This window comes from Phyllostomus hastatus, unplaced genomic scaffold, assembly GCF_019186645.2.
Source record: "Phyllostomus hastatus isolate PE091 unplaced genomic scaffold, TTU_PhHast_1.1 phas_contig_38, whole genome shotgun sequence".
Taxonomy (NCBI): Eukaryota; Metazoa; Chordata; class Mammalia; order Chiroptera; family Phyllostomidae; genus Phyllostomus; species Phyllostomus hastatus.
Genome location: NW_025333869.1, coordinates 10,324,224 through 10,338,285, shown reverse-complemented (window position 1 = coordinate 10,338,285; position 14,062 = coordinate 10,324,224).

The window sequence follows — 14,062 nt, the reverse complement described above, 5'->3', positions numbered from 1 at the left end:
CAATGCCACAATATATTTCTTGATATTTTGTTTGGAAGATCTGTCCCTTTTTGTCAGTGGGGTTTTAAAATCTCCTGGTATAATTGTGTTGCTGTCAATATCTTTCTTCAAGTGCTCCAAGATTTTCCTTACGCATTTGGATGCTCCTCTGTTGGGTGTCTATATGTTTACAATGTTTATATCTTCTTGATGGATTCTTCCCTTGAATATTATGATGTGTCCTTCTAGGTCTTTTTTTATGGCCTTTGTTTTAAAGTCTATTTTGCCAGGTATAAGTATTGCTACCCTGGCTTTCCTTTCCTTTCCATTGGCATGGAAAATTTGTTTCCAGCCCTTCACTTTCAGTCTGTGTAGGTCTTTTGTTCTGAGTTGGGTCTCTTGTAGGCAACATATGTGTGGGTCATGTTTTCTTATCCATTCAGGTACTCTATGTCTTTTGATTGGAGCATTTAATCCATTTACATTTAAGATTATTATTGATAGGTACTTATTCATTGCCATTTTACTCCCTTTGTGCCTTTGTTCCTTTCTCTCTCACTGTTTTTCTTCCTATTCTTATAGCAGTCCCTTTAGCATCTTACTGTGTTGGTTTGGTGGAGGTGCATTCTTTTAGCCTTCTTTTGTTTGGAAAACTCCTTATTTGGCCTTCCAGTTAATTGAGGACCTTGCTGGATAGAGTAGTCTCAGTTGTAGGCCTTAGTTTTTCATTACTTTGAATATTTCTTGACATTCCCTTTTGGCTTGTCGTGTTTCCATTGAGAAGTCAGCTGCTACCCTTACTGGGGCTCCCTTGTATGCTGCTTCCTGTTTCTCCTTTGCCACCTTTAAGATTTTCCTTTTGTCTTTAATTTTTGCCATTTTAATTATGATGTGCCTTGGAGTGAACCTTTTAAAAAAATTTTTAAAGTGTTTATTTTTTAGAGAGGGTAGGGAGGGAGAAAGAGAGAGAGAGAGGGAGAGAGAGAAACATCAATGCATGGTTGCTGGGGGCCATGGCCTGCAACCCAGGCATGTGCCCTGGCTGGGAGTTGAACCTGCGATACTTTGGTTCACAGCCCATGCTCAATCCACTGAGCTACGCCAGCCAGGCAGGAATGGGCCTTTTTGAGTTCCTCTTGATTGGGACCTTCTATGCTTCCTGGATTTGTGTGTCTTCTCTCATCAAATTAGGGAAGTTTTCCATCATCAATTTTTCAAGCAAGTTTTCTATCCCTTGCTCTTCTTCTCCTTCTGGTATCTCTATTATATGAATATTATTATGTTTCATGTTATCCTGCATTTCCCTTAACTCCTCTTCATTCTTTTTCAGTCTTTTTTCTTTTTCTTGCTCTTTTTTGGAGGTTTTTTTCTACTTTGTCCTCCAGCTCACTAATTTGATCCTCTGCTTCACTGAGACTGCTTTTGATTCATCCTACTGTGTTCTTTAATTCAGCAATTATATTGTTCATTCTTCTTGGCCTTTGTTGCTGTTTCCATGTAATTTTTTATGCTGATACAGTTTGCAGAAAGTTCCCCATAATTTCCCTATAGTTTTTGGTAATTCTCTGTGAGCTCATTGAGCCTCCTGATAACCATTGCTTTGAACTCAATATCTGATAGTTGGCTTGCCTCTATTTCACTTAGCATTCTTTCTGAGGCTTCCTCCTTTCCTTTCACTTGGGGATTGTTTCTTTTTCTTCCCATTGTTTGTGGGACTCTTCTTGTTTGCTTTTGTTTCTGAAATTTATCTGTTTTGACTTTCTGACTTTGTGGTGTGAGCTTTTATGGTGGGAGGCCTGTGAGATACAGTGGTGCAGTCTCCTTGATCTCTGAACTTGATGTTCTTGGGATGTCCTTTATGCCTTTTATGCTGGTTTTCTGGATGTAGTTGGGTTTTGATTGTTGTTTGGTTGTTCTTTTGTGGGTGCTTACTGCAGCTGGTTAATTGAGGGTCACTTTGCTCACCACATCTTCTATGCTGTTGTGCAAGCACTGCCTGAAGAAAACTACAGAGCCCAAGAAACAAATCCACACCTGCAAATGTAACTCTCCCCCACAATCCCACTATCGATAGCTAGTGAACCAGTATTAATAAGGGTATAATGAGATTAAGACTATTATATGAAAAGAGAGTGGATATGAGATGACCTACTGAAAGAGAAATGATTTTGAGAGGGTAGAGGGAGGAGTACTTTTAAGAGTTGGGAGTTGGAGCAATGGAAAGAGAGAAGGTAGAGTTTACCTCATGAATAAAGAAAGGGAATACAGAGTGTGGAATGGGGTATATAATATTAGTTTTAAACAGAAATTAAAATAGTATAAAGTAAAATGAGAGAGAAAAAGAAGAAGAAAAATATTAAATAATTAATAAGAATACAGGAGCCAAATTGGAGAGATAGATCCACAGAGTACTATCAACAACAAATGAGGTAAAATTAATATAGGTGGTATGGGAATAAGAGGGAAAAAAGAAACAAGGAAAAGTCTAAGAGATGTTTAAAGGAATGGGAAGTGATTTTGTAGTGATAGTAGGGAGAGGGAATACTAAGATTGAGGAACAAAAACTAGACTAAGTGAGGGAAAAATTAAAATTTTGGATGTAATGGATTAGAAAAAAGGAGAATAAAGAAAAAGAAAAGAGCAGGATTAAAGGGAAATAGAAGAAAGACAAAAAAGAAAAAGAAAGAAAAACAGGCTAAGAATGCATAATTCAAATTTGAGTAAAAAAAATGCAGGAGAGGGGTCCAGTAAAATTTGTTATTTGAAATACAGAATTAGTGAATTTCTAGAGGTAATCTTGAAAGAACAATGCAACAACACCTATCCTACCCACAAACAACTAGTAAAGTTTGTTACAGGTATAGAGAGAACATGGGTATTTTAATAGCTGGGCAAAAGTATGTGAAATGACCCTTGACAAAAGGATGTGAAATAGTATGAGTGTGGAATGGAAACGAGTTGTAGCTAGAGAGAAGACCAAATTTGAAATGAGACTATTGCAAGAAAAGAGAAAGGTAAGATGGGCTAAGAGAAGGGGGGGAATATATGGATTGAAATATACTATAGTATAAAATCTAGTGACTTACATACAAATTTTCTGGATAAGAAATGAATGTTATAAAGCTATGCAGGAAAGAAAATATTGTAAATCATGAAGGACACCACAATGGTTTCATATTGGTAGCCTCTTGTATTTACCACTGTATTTTTTCTTTTTGGATTTGCCTCTGGTGATGTCACATGTTGACCCTATCTGACCTTGGGCAGCCTGTTTGATACTTCCAGTGATCTGTTATCACTGGCTATCTCTTTTAATTGTTAGTATGGCCCCTCTGCACTCAACAGTCAGGTTTAAGCACAGTAGGTCAGGGCCAAATCACTTCCATTGTGGGGGTCTATTTTTTCCCCTCAGGTTGCTGCTGCTTTGGGGCAGTAGTCTGCCTGAGCAGGATGATTGCTGCATATGGGTTTTGACTCAGCACTAGATCCCAGTAGCTACTTTCTCAGTTCTCTCCCCAAAGCCTCCATCCCCAGTCTCTCTTCAAGTCTCTCTAGTCCAGTGACCTACTGTCTCTGGTTGTCTTCTTCAGTTGTTTATCTGGTCACTAGGACTCAGCAGTCATGCCTAACCACCAAAGGGCCAGAGCAGAGACCCTCCTGGGGTCAGGGCTATTGTTTCCCCTCAGGCTACTGCCACTCAGAGGGAAGTGGTCTGCCTGAGCACAAAGGCTGCTGCTGTCTGGGGGATGACTCAGCACTGGGATCCCTGCAGCTACTCTCTCAGTTCTCTCCCCAAGGCTTCCATCCCCAGTCTCTCCTCAGGTGCCTCCTGATGTGGACCCCGGCTCACAGGGTCTGCGACATTGTAGATGGGGGAGAGACATTCACATGGACTACCTGAGCCCTGCGGAGGAAAAGGGCAGGCAGCTTCGCTCTCAAGAGGAGCCAAAAGCCATGGCCTCCGCCATGACAGGCCTTTATTGGGTTTCTTGGCACATTACACGATGGACCTCATTTACTGTGCACAGGTTCACTTTAGGTGGTTACCTTTTACAGAAAACAAAGGAGCTGATGCTGCCAATCACATCACAGAAGAAGGATATTTGCAAATGAAAAGGGAAAAGTGATTGAAGCAGTTACACTCCATACTGGGGAGTTTTAGCATGGATTTTAGGAAGTTACAGTAAGCACTTGCTATCTCAATTCAGGGTGAGGGAGTTTTAGCAAAAGAAAGTCTCAAAGTGGCCTAGATACATTGCAGGCCTGATTCCCCATGGGAGAACCTATCTGTGGGCATGGGTCCTGTGCACCTCTGAGTGGGAGCTGGGCCCACGCCATGCAGAATGGTCTCCTATAGTCTCCAATTCACTCTTCCCCCACCTTTGCCTGAGCCCTGGGTAAGTTACTGCAAATGAAAATTTGTGTGTTAACCCTTTAAATGGCCCTTGTGTCTCCAACTGTCTGTCTGGTAGAGAGCAACCCTGCTGTTTTTTTCATTGGTTGTTATCTGTGTACTGTTTGGGCTCTGGTGTTCTAGGCTGCAAATCCTGACTTAGGGTTTAGATACCAATATTCTTCAGGGATCTAACCAGCCACTTAATTATCCCACCAGTGCTGCTGCCCATAGGCACCCAGCCAGCCCTCTTGAGTCTCCACCAGACTCCTTACCAGACTGGTTGTGCTGAAGTTGATTCTGTATGTCTGATTATATGCTTCCTTCTGGCTATTGCTCAGTTGTTTGTTCCAGGTGGTTCTCCACAATTGAGTTGTAATTCCACATTGGTCTTGGGAGGCGGTCAGCGTGACTTCCATTCACTCCTCCGCCATCTTCCTTTTCCTGGTCCAGAAACTTTTTGATTTCCTTCTTGTTCTCATTATTAACCTATTCATTGTTTAATAGCATGCTATTCAATTTCTATGAATTTGAGTGTTTTTGAGGTTTTTTCCTTAAGGTTGGTTTCTAGTTTCAGGCCCTTGTGGTCTGAGAAGATACTTGATATAATTTCAGTTTTCTTGAATTTGTGTTGAGGCTTGCTTTGTGTCCTGTCATGTGGTCTATTTTTGAAAATGTTCCATATACATTTGAAAATAATGTGTACTTTGCTTCATTGGGATGAAAGGTTCTATAAATATCAGTTAAGTATCGTTTGGTCTAGGAGATTGTTCAATGCCAGAATATCCTTGTTGATATTTTGTTTGGAGGGTCTATCTATTTTGACAGTGGGGTGTAAAATCACTTAGTATAAATGTGTTGCTGTTTATATTTTTCTTGTAGTCCTCCAAGATTTTCCTTATGTATTTGGGTGCTCCTATGTTGGGTGCCTGTATGTTTACAATGTTTATATCTTCTTGATGGATTCTTCTCTTGAGTATTATGAAGTGTCCTTCTGGGTCTTTTTTTATAGATTTTGTTTTGTAGTCTATTTTGTCTGATATAAGTATTGCTACCCCAGATTTTTTTTCTGTCCATTTACTTGGAATATTTTTTCTATCACTTCACTTTCAGTTTGTGTAGGTCTTTTGTTCTGAGTTGGGTCTCTTGTAGGCAGCATTGGTGCAGGTTATGTTTTCTTATCCACTTAGCTACCATATATCTTTTGATTAGAGCATTGAATCCATTTACATTTACGATTATTATTGATAGGTACTTACTCATTGTCATTTTACTCTCTTTGTACCTATGTTCTTCTCTCTGTTTCTTCCTCTTCTTAAAGCAGTCCCCTTAGCATATGTTGTAGTGCTGGTTTGGTGCAGGTGTATTCTTTTAGCCTTCTTTTGTTTGGAAAACTCCTTATTTGGCCTTCCATTTAATTGAGAGTCTTGCTGAGTAGAGTATCCTTGGTTGCAGGCCTTAGTTTTTCATTACCTTGAATATTTCTTGCCATTCTCTCCTGGCTTGGAGTATTTCTGTTCAGAAACCAGCCACAAGCCTTATTGGAGCTCCTGTTTATGACTTCTTGTTTCTCCCTTGCTGCTTTTAAGATTCTCTCTTTGTCTTAAAAACTTGGCATTTTAATTATGATGTATCTTGGCATTGGCCTCTTTGGGTTCAACTTGATTTGGACCCTCTGTGCTTCCTGAAGTTGCATTGTTTTTCCCCTCTCCAAGTTCAGAAGTTTTCTGTCATTATTTTTTCCAACAGGGTTTCCATCCTGTGCTCATTTTCTTCTCCTTCTGGTATTCCTATGATTCAAATATTGTTGCATTTCATGTTTTCCTGCAGTTCCCTTAAGGTGTCTTCATATTTTCCTAGTATTTCCTCATGCCGCTGTTCTATCTGGGTGTTTCCTTCTACTTTTTCTTCCAGCTCATTAATTCAGTCCTTTGCTTCATCCAGCCTTCTTGTAATTCTTTCTAGTGTACTTTTTATTTCAGAAATTATATTTTTCATTTCTTACTGGTTCTTGTTTATACTTTCTATTTCCTTTTTTATACTCTTGTAGTTCTCACTCAGTTCCTTGTAGCTGTCTGTGAGTTCCTTGAGCATCCTTATACCATTCTTTTGAATTCTATATCCGATAGTTTGCTTGCCTCCATTTCATTTAGCTCTTTTAGTGGGGAGTGTTCCATTTCCTCTAATTGCAGATTCTTTCTTCATCTCCCAATTTCAGGTGAGATTTTTTTTGCTTGTTTCTGTGATTTCCCATGCTGTGCTTTACTATCTATCTCTGTAGGTTGAACTTCCATGGTAGGATTTTTTGTGGGACCTAGTGGTGTGGTCTCTTTGATCTCCTTGTCTGAGTGTTCTAGGGTTGTCCTTTCTTCCATTTGTGTGAGCTGTATTATTGTACTTGGGTTTTTCCTGTTGGTGGCTCCTTTGTTAGTGGGTTCTCTCCTCCAGGAGGTTTACTGGTATTCACAACTCTCACCTTATATTGTATATGATGAGGGGCTAGATGAAGGTGAAATGGATTAAGACAGCAGGACAATATTTTATGGGATTTAAAGCACCAACAAGCACAAAACAGATAGGAGATCATTTGGAGAAGTACAGCAATACCCATGATATTTCACTCAACTAGACACTTTTTATAAAATGTGAAAAAGAGATAATACTCTTCTTAGAGGAGAAATAGAATGTGGACTGACTCCAGAAAGCATAGCACTTGTGTGAAGTTAGATGGTGAGATATAGTGAGAGTAAGGGCTAGAAACTTGGCATAATGTGTGAGAGAATTAAGTTAACCACAACAGTAATAAAGCTCAGGAACATAGTCAAATGGATCAAGACCAGGGAAGGGTGCTGTGTGGGAATTGGAACAACAATAATGTGGCAAGAAATGTATGATCTGAATAAAAAGAATAAAAAGTAAAAGACCAAGAGTAGTGTGTTTTTGGAGTATGAGTGAAGTGAAGAAGGGAAATTAAAATGCAATGTGAAAAGGAGGAGAAAGAAAATCTATCAAACAATGAAATCAAACAAAGACAAAGAAAATTAAATGGAAGAGAAATAAAAAATAAAATAATAACAAAAATAAAAATAAAATCAATAAATAAAATGCAAGTTCTATAGGACAGCACAGTGAATTTTGTCTCAGTTGTTGGTGTCAGCCTTCTGATCTCTCCCTGGATCTGTCTTTTGTCCTTTCACAGCTCCAGGTCTTACTGTCTTACACTTGAAAAGGAAAAAAGGCCTGTTGCTGACTTTAAACCAGTGGGTTCTCCTGATCTTTTTGGATGCCACAGGCAGAGGGGGGCTGTGTTGGGAACCGCCCTGACTGGTATCAGAAGCTGAAACCCCCGCCTAGGCTAAGGCTAAGGGAATGCCCTTGGAACCATAAGCCAGCAAGGAGACAAAAACTTATCTCCCTGGCAGGAATGCTGCTTCTGCTGCTTTATTCATGACTGAACCCCAAAAAGCTTGGTTGGTTAGCCAAAAACAGGTAAGATTCCCCACGGGGGGAACGACCTAAGACAGGCACGATCACTTTGGGAGGCCCCCCCCAAAAGAAGGACTTGGGGGGCTGCAGCAAAAGGGGGTGATGGACCCTCGCTCCTCGGCTTTGACATAGCCTGAGTTCTCAGTGTCTGGGAAAAAACCTCCTTGTCTCCCACTTGCCTTAGTTCCCTTGCTCCACCTAAGACTGAAACAATGACAGGGTGGTGCAGCTCTGTACTGAGAAGTGCGGATTCCCCGGGGTGATCAGGCCTAAGAAAGAACATGTAAACTACTGTGAAACCTTCTTTGTTTAGAATGCTCTCAGTTGAATGAGAAGGGTCTTAGGAGGAAGTTATTTTGTTCCTCAGTCTTACAGCTCTTTGACCCCCAACTCAATAGACCAGCAGAGTTCTTTGTTTTCTATGGTTCCTTACTTCCCCCTAATGAGTACTGTACTTTACCTGAATTATTATGCAGAATGAGCCCAATAAAAGCAGGTATGGACTGTAAATCGGCGCGCTCCCCACCAGGGGGGGTGGCCATTTCGTCCCTACTTCCCCACAGAAACTAGTCTGTCTCTGTGCATGTTGTTATTTCTCGCGTGTTTATCGTTGAGCCATCCACAGCATTCCGTGGTCACTGCTGGCCGGTGACCCACGCGCAACAGGGCTGGGCTCTGTTTTTTTCCTTTCCTGTGGTTTTGTGTTGGGGTCTCAGTCTGGGCTACAGTATTCACAGGTGTCCAGTCTCCAGCCCAAGCCCTCAGAGTGCTGTGTGATCCCCACTGTCCATATGCACCAGACTGGCACCTTTAATCCACCTTGTTGTGCCACCCTTTGATTAGTCCGTGAGGTGTACCGAGTGGGAGCAACTCACACCCTTCCTCCTTTTTTGCTGGCCTGTGCGCTGTGAGTACAAGGTCCCTTCAGGGCAGTTTAGTTCCCATATTAAAATAAGTTTCTCTGGGGACAGCTGCCCCTCTGAGCCCCTGCTACCCCACTTTGATCAGTCTGTGAGGTGCCCTGACTTGGAGCAAATTGCATCCCTCTTGCTCATCCTTCATTGGCCTGGCTGTAGGGCATGACAGTTCCTTGCATAGAAGCTGAGAGCCTTTTATTCTGAGCAAATTTCCCTTGGTTGCTGACACTTGTTCTTAGCAAAAGCCTGGCTTTTCACACAGCCCAACTCTGACCAGTCTCAAGACTATCTGGGTCAGTTGAAGCCCAACTCTTCTCCCATCTCAAGGTATCACCTGGTTCCCCAATTTTTCTGGTACTGTTTCAGCAAGTAACCACAGTCCCAGCTGGAGAACACTACCTCTGTGGGTTTCCCACTGTGTCTTTATCCCCCCAATGACTTTAAGCATCCAAGTCTCTAGTGCTGCAGGACTGGCTTCTCTGCTCTGGGAGGGGCAGCAGCTGTGAAGTTACAATCCCTGATCTCTGGCTCTCCTCCAAAGCTCCTGTGGCAGCTGCTGTCCCTGGTGTTGAGCTCAGGGACCACAATAGACATGGTCCTGGTGCAGGTCCCAAGGACCTTCCCATCTGCCTGCTCAATTTCCTTACTGTCTGTTTTTAAACGTCCTCTGTAATCTTTGGTTTCCAAACTTCATATAAACTGGGATTCCACTGGCTGTTCACTCTGTTCTTCAGAGGCATAATACAATAATTTTCAATAGAGCCTTAAATTGCATCATTTTTAAAGTTTAAACGCTTATTGGTAACTGTGAATTATTTATACGCATGTTTCCAAAATTAAGAAAAGGACATATAGTCTAGATAGTTTGCAAACTCTCTATGAGAATTTTTATTTTAGGACTTTCATTACAATGGCTTAAAGAAATTCGCATAAACACATTCTGCATAATTTGCATGACCAATTTATAATCCAGTAGGGCCACAGAATGTGCATCCATATATATTATATTATTTCATATAATATAGTAGATAGTAGTAGATTTGTAATTGGTGTTAACAAATAAAAAAGAACATAAAATATAAAGCATCTTTGGCCTGGTGGCTCAGTTGGTTGGAACATCATTCTGTACACCAAAAGATTGCAGGTTTGATTCCTGGTCAGGGTGCATACCTAGTTTGCAGCTTTGATCCCCATTCAGGGCATGTACAGGAAGCAACTGATAAATGTTTCTCTGTTACATTGATGTTTCTTTCCCAAAATATCCACAAGAAATCTACTAGTGGTAACAAAAAATGGAGCAAATTCGCAAGCCATGAAATCAACATACAAAAATCACTTGTGTTTCTATATACCAGCAATAACAATTCATAAATGAAATTAAAAGGCAATTCCATTTTCAATAACATTAAAAAGAACTAAATACCTGGAAATAAACTTAACCAAAGATATGAAAGACCTGTACACTGAAAACTATAAAGAATGAATGAAAGAAATTTAAAATGTTCAAGTAAAGGAAAGGGTATCCTGTGTTCATGTATTAGGAGACAAATTGTTGAGATGTTAACACTACCTAACTGAGCACATATTCAATGTGATTTTCAATAAAAAATTTTATCACCCTTTTTTACATAAATAAAAAAGCTAGTCATCAAATTCACATGTAATTGCAAAGAGCCCAAAATAGCCAAAAACAATGTTGAAAAGAATATTGGAGGACTCACACTGCTGATAAAGGGTATGTATCCAAAATGTGTTTAAAACTCTTAAATTAAAAAATAAAAGACCAAACAGCTGCATTTTTTGAAGGTAACAAGAGATCTGAATATTTGGCCCCAAAGAATATATATATATCTATACACACACACACACACACACACACACACACATATGCATATAAAATAAACCCTCCTTGTTGTTAGTCATTAGGAAACTACAAATTAATACCCCTATGAGATATCAATATTTACTTATTAGAATGGTTAGCATAAAAAACAATTGTAAGCTGTCAGATCTTTTGTGGCATGTGAATAAACAAACTGTGGTATAGTCATAAATGGAATACTATTAAACAATAAAAAGTAACATACTGTTGATTCAAACAACTATGAATGAATCTTAAACTATTCTGAACTCTTCTAAATTATCAATTCTAAACAAGTAACTGTGCCCCTGCTTCCCTGGCATGCTCTGCAGCCCAAGCAGAAGTATCTTTGAGCACTAGAGAGGGGAGGGGTTCAGTGGAACTGAGAGGGAATTCTGGGGAGCAGGGGTCCTGACCCAGCCACCCACACACAGGTGGCAGGTTTGGCATCAGCACCTGCAAGACTATGGTTTAGTTTCTTTTTCCTTCAAGTCATACAAAATGTAGTACAAGATGTAAGAGGAGAAAATAGGCCACCATATTGATCCAGATCCTTACCAATTCTGTTTCTCTTCGTTTCTGCAGTTGTGAGCTTCCCTATTCTAAGAAAGACTGTAAGGATTCTGCCTTCTCATTCACCTGGACCACCCCTTCACTTCTAGCCTCCTATTGTATATACAACTTCTTAGCCAAGAAGCAAAATGAGAAGTAGATTTCAGAGTTTCAATTCCCTCTTCTCTATTCTCTGGCAACTGAACAAAGCTTGTGTTGTGACAGTCTCTGGTGTTTCATGTTTATCTTTGTGACCCTTCACAAACAAAAGACCCTACTTTGGGGCTCAAACAAAGGGCTTATTGCTTCCATAAGGCCCCAGTTGGTGGTCCAACAGTTTTGTGGCAAAGCCATGGTGGGGTCCTGACAAGCAAGGCTCTTCCCACTAGAGCCACAGAGGAGCCTGGGATATGAGAGCTAGGTAGGTGGGTTGGTATCCATGGGGGTGATGTCAATGTCAGAGTCTGGCTGCGGAGTCTGTAGATGTGCCTGTTGAGGAGCCCTGCACTGGCTGTTGAGGTGATTGGCAGGTTGGTGGGAGGGGTATTAAAAATAGCAACAGGAGACAAGGAACCCAATTAAAAAATGGGCAAGGGACTTGAACAGACACTTCTCCAAGGAGAACATACAGAGGATCCAGAGATACATGAAAAGATGCTCAGTATTGCTAGCTATCAGAGAGATGCAAATTAAAACCACAATGAGATACTGCTTCACACCAGTCAGAATAGCCGTCATAAACAAAGCAACAAACAACAAGTGTTGGAGAGGTTGTGAAGAAAAGGGGACCCTAGTGCACTGTTGGTGGGATTTCAGACTGGTACAACCACTATGGAAAACAGTATGGAATTTTCTCAGAAAACTAAAAATGGATCTGCCTTTTGACCTGACAATTCCACTGCTAGGATTATATCCTAAGAACCCTGAAACACCAGTCCAAAAGAACCTATGCACCCCAATGTTCATAGCAGCAATGTACAATAGCCAAGTGCTGGAAGCAACCTAAGTGCCCATCAGTAAATAAATAGATAAAAAATACTATGGTACTATTACATGCTGGAATACCATGCAGCAGAAAGTAAGAAGGAGCTCCTGCCCTTTGCGACAGCATGGATGGAACTGGAGAGCATTACGCTAAGTGAAATAAGCCAGGCAGTGAGGGACAAATACCATATGATCTCACCTATAATTGGAAACTAATCAACAAAACAAACAAGCAAGCAAAATATAACCAGAGACATTGAAACTAAAAACAATCTGACAGTAATCTAAGGGGAGGTAGAAGGGGATAATGGCAGTGGGGAGCGGGGAAGGGTTTTTAGGAACAAGTATAAAGGACACATGGACAAAAACCAGGGCGGGATGGTGAACATGGGAGGGAGCTGAGGAGGGCTGGTTGGGTGGGCTGGGATGGGAGTAAAAGACAGAAAACTGTACTTGAACAACAATTAAAATAAAATTTAAAAAAAGAAAATAAAACTTTTCAACTCCATTAAAAAAATAAAAATAAAAATAGCAACAGGAGCAGTCCTTGCCTCAGGCAAGGGGGAAGAACAGAGAGGCTGTAAGCTCTGGAGCCAGAGATGGCCTCAGCCTCTCCCTGCAAAGTACTACTGATGTGCTGGAACAGCGCTTTCTTCTCTGCTTTGATGTCTTCCACCATGACTCTGAACTGCAGCTCAGGAGGCAGGGGTAGCCTCAGAGGTTCCCTGCACTTTCGGGGCAGCAGAGGAACCTTGTGTTTGTGCGGCCTGGAACTGTCACCAGCAGATGAACGGCTCCTCCAAGATCATTTCTGCCCTCTGGGGCCATCTTGGTTCTTTTCAGGCTGGCTCTTCCTCTGAGAAAATGCAGAAGCTGAGGGGGGAGCCTATGGGCCCTCCTGGCTGGCCCACTGTCTCTGAGGACCTCTGGGGAAGCCTGGTATGCCTCCGTCTCTCCACTGGTGGGAAACCTGGAGTGGAGCCATAGGAGCTTCTGATGGCATTTCTTCAGAGGCTCATCACACAGGCCTGGGATTGTCCAAGGCATGTGTGTTCTGAGCTCTGGGAATGGAGGACTCTCTGCAGAGGCCCAGGCCTGGGCATGAAGGAACAGAGGCCTCCCTGGACCCCCAGGGGTATAAAGGCAGAGTGTGCTGTCCCAGAACCATCAGGGCCCCTTCCTTGATTGGCCTGCTTCTCTAGAGCTGCACGGTCTCCCACCCACTCTGCCATCTCTTGCCCACTTTCACCACAGGCCCTCTGATGGCAGTGCCTGCATATTGAGGTATGGGTCTTCAGAGAAAAGCTCAGGGCCTGTAGGATCCTCAAACATAATTGCGGAGACCTTGTGACACTGCATGGCTAAATCAGCAGATGGCTTACAGGATGGCTTTGTTGCGACTGGTCAAGGCCAGACAGATTCACTCTGGATTTGGACAGACAGAAAAATATTCATGGAACTGTTGGGATGTCTGACATGCCTTTATTCAAGGGTGGGCGATCCACGCATGCTGGAAGCTGTGTGTCCCCCTGCATGTCCCTGTTACATGTCACCTATCCTCCTGTGTGGCACCCAGCAGGAAGCCTCTATTCCCTTAAGTACTAGAATATAAACAAAGCTGGCAGGTTGACAAAAGATATTATACAGCAGAGACGTATACTATGCATGTGATCCCACTCTAGGCTATGGGAAGTTTATCAGACCCAGTCTCAAGGCTATGAGAACACTACTTATCAGGCCTATTCTCAGGGTTATGGGACACTGCTTCCCTTAGTTCCCCAGACACTGGGGTAAGGAAGCCAGACTGCCTCCATTTACCCTACAATTGCCTTTGAGTAGATGGTGGCAAATGGACAGCTGGGTCCTGCTGCTGTTGGTGGAACATGTGAA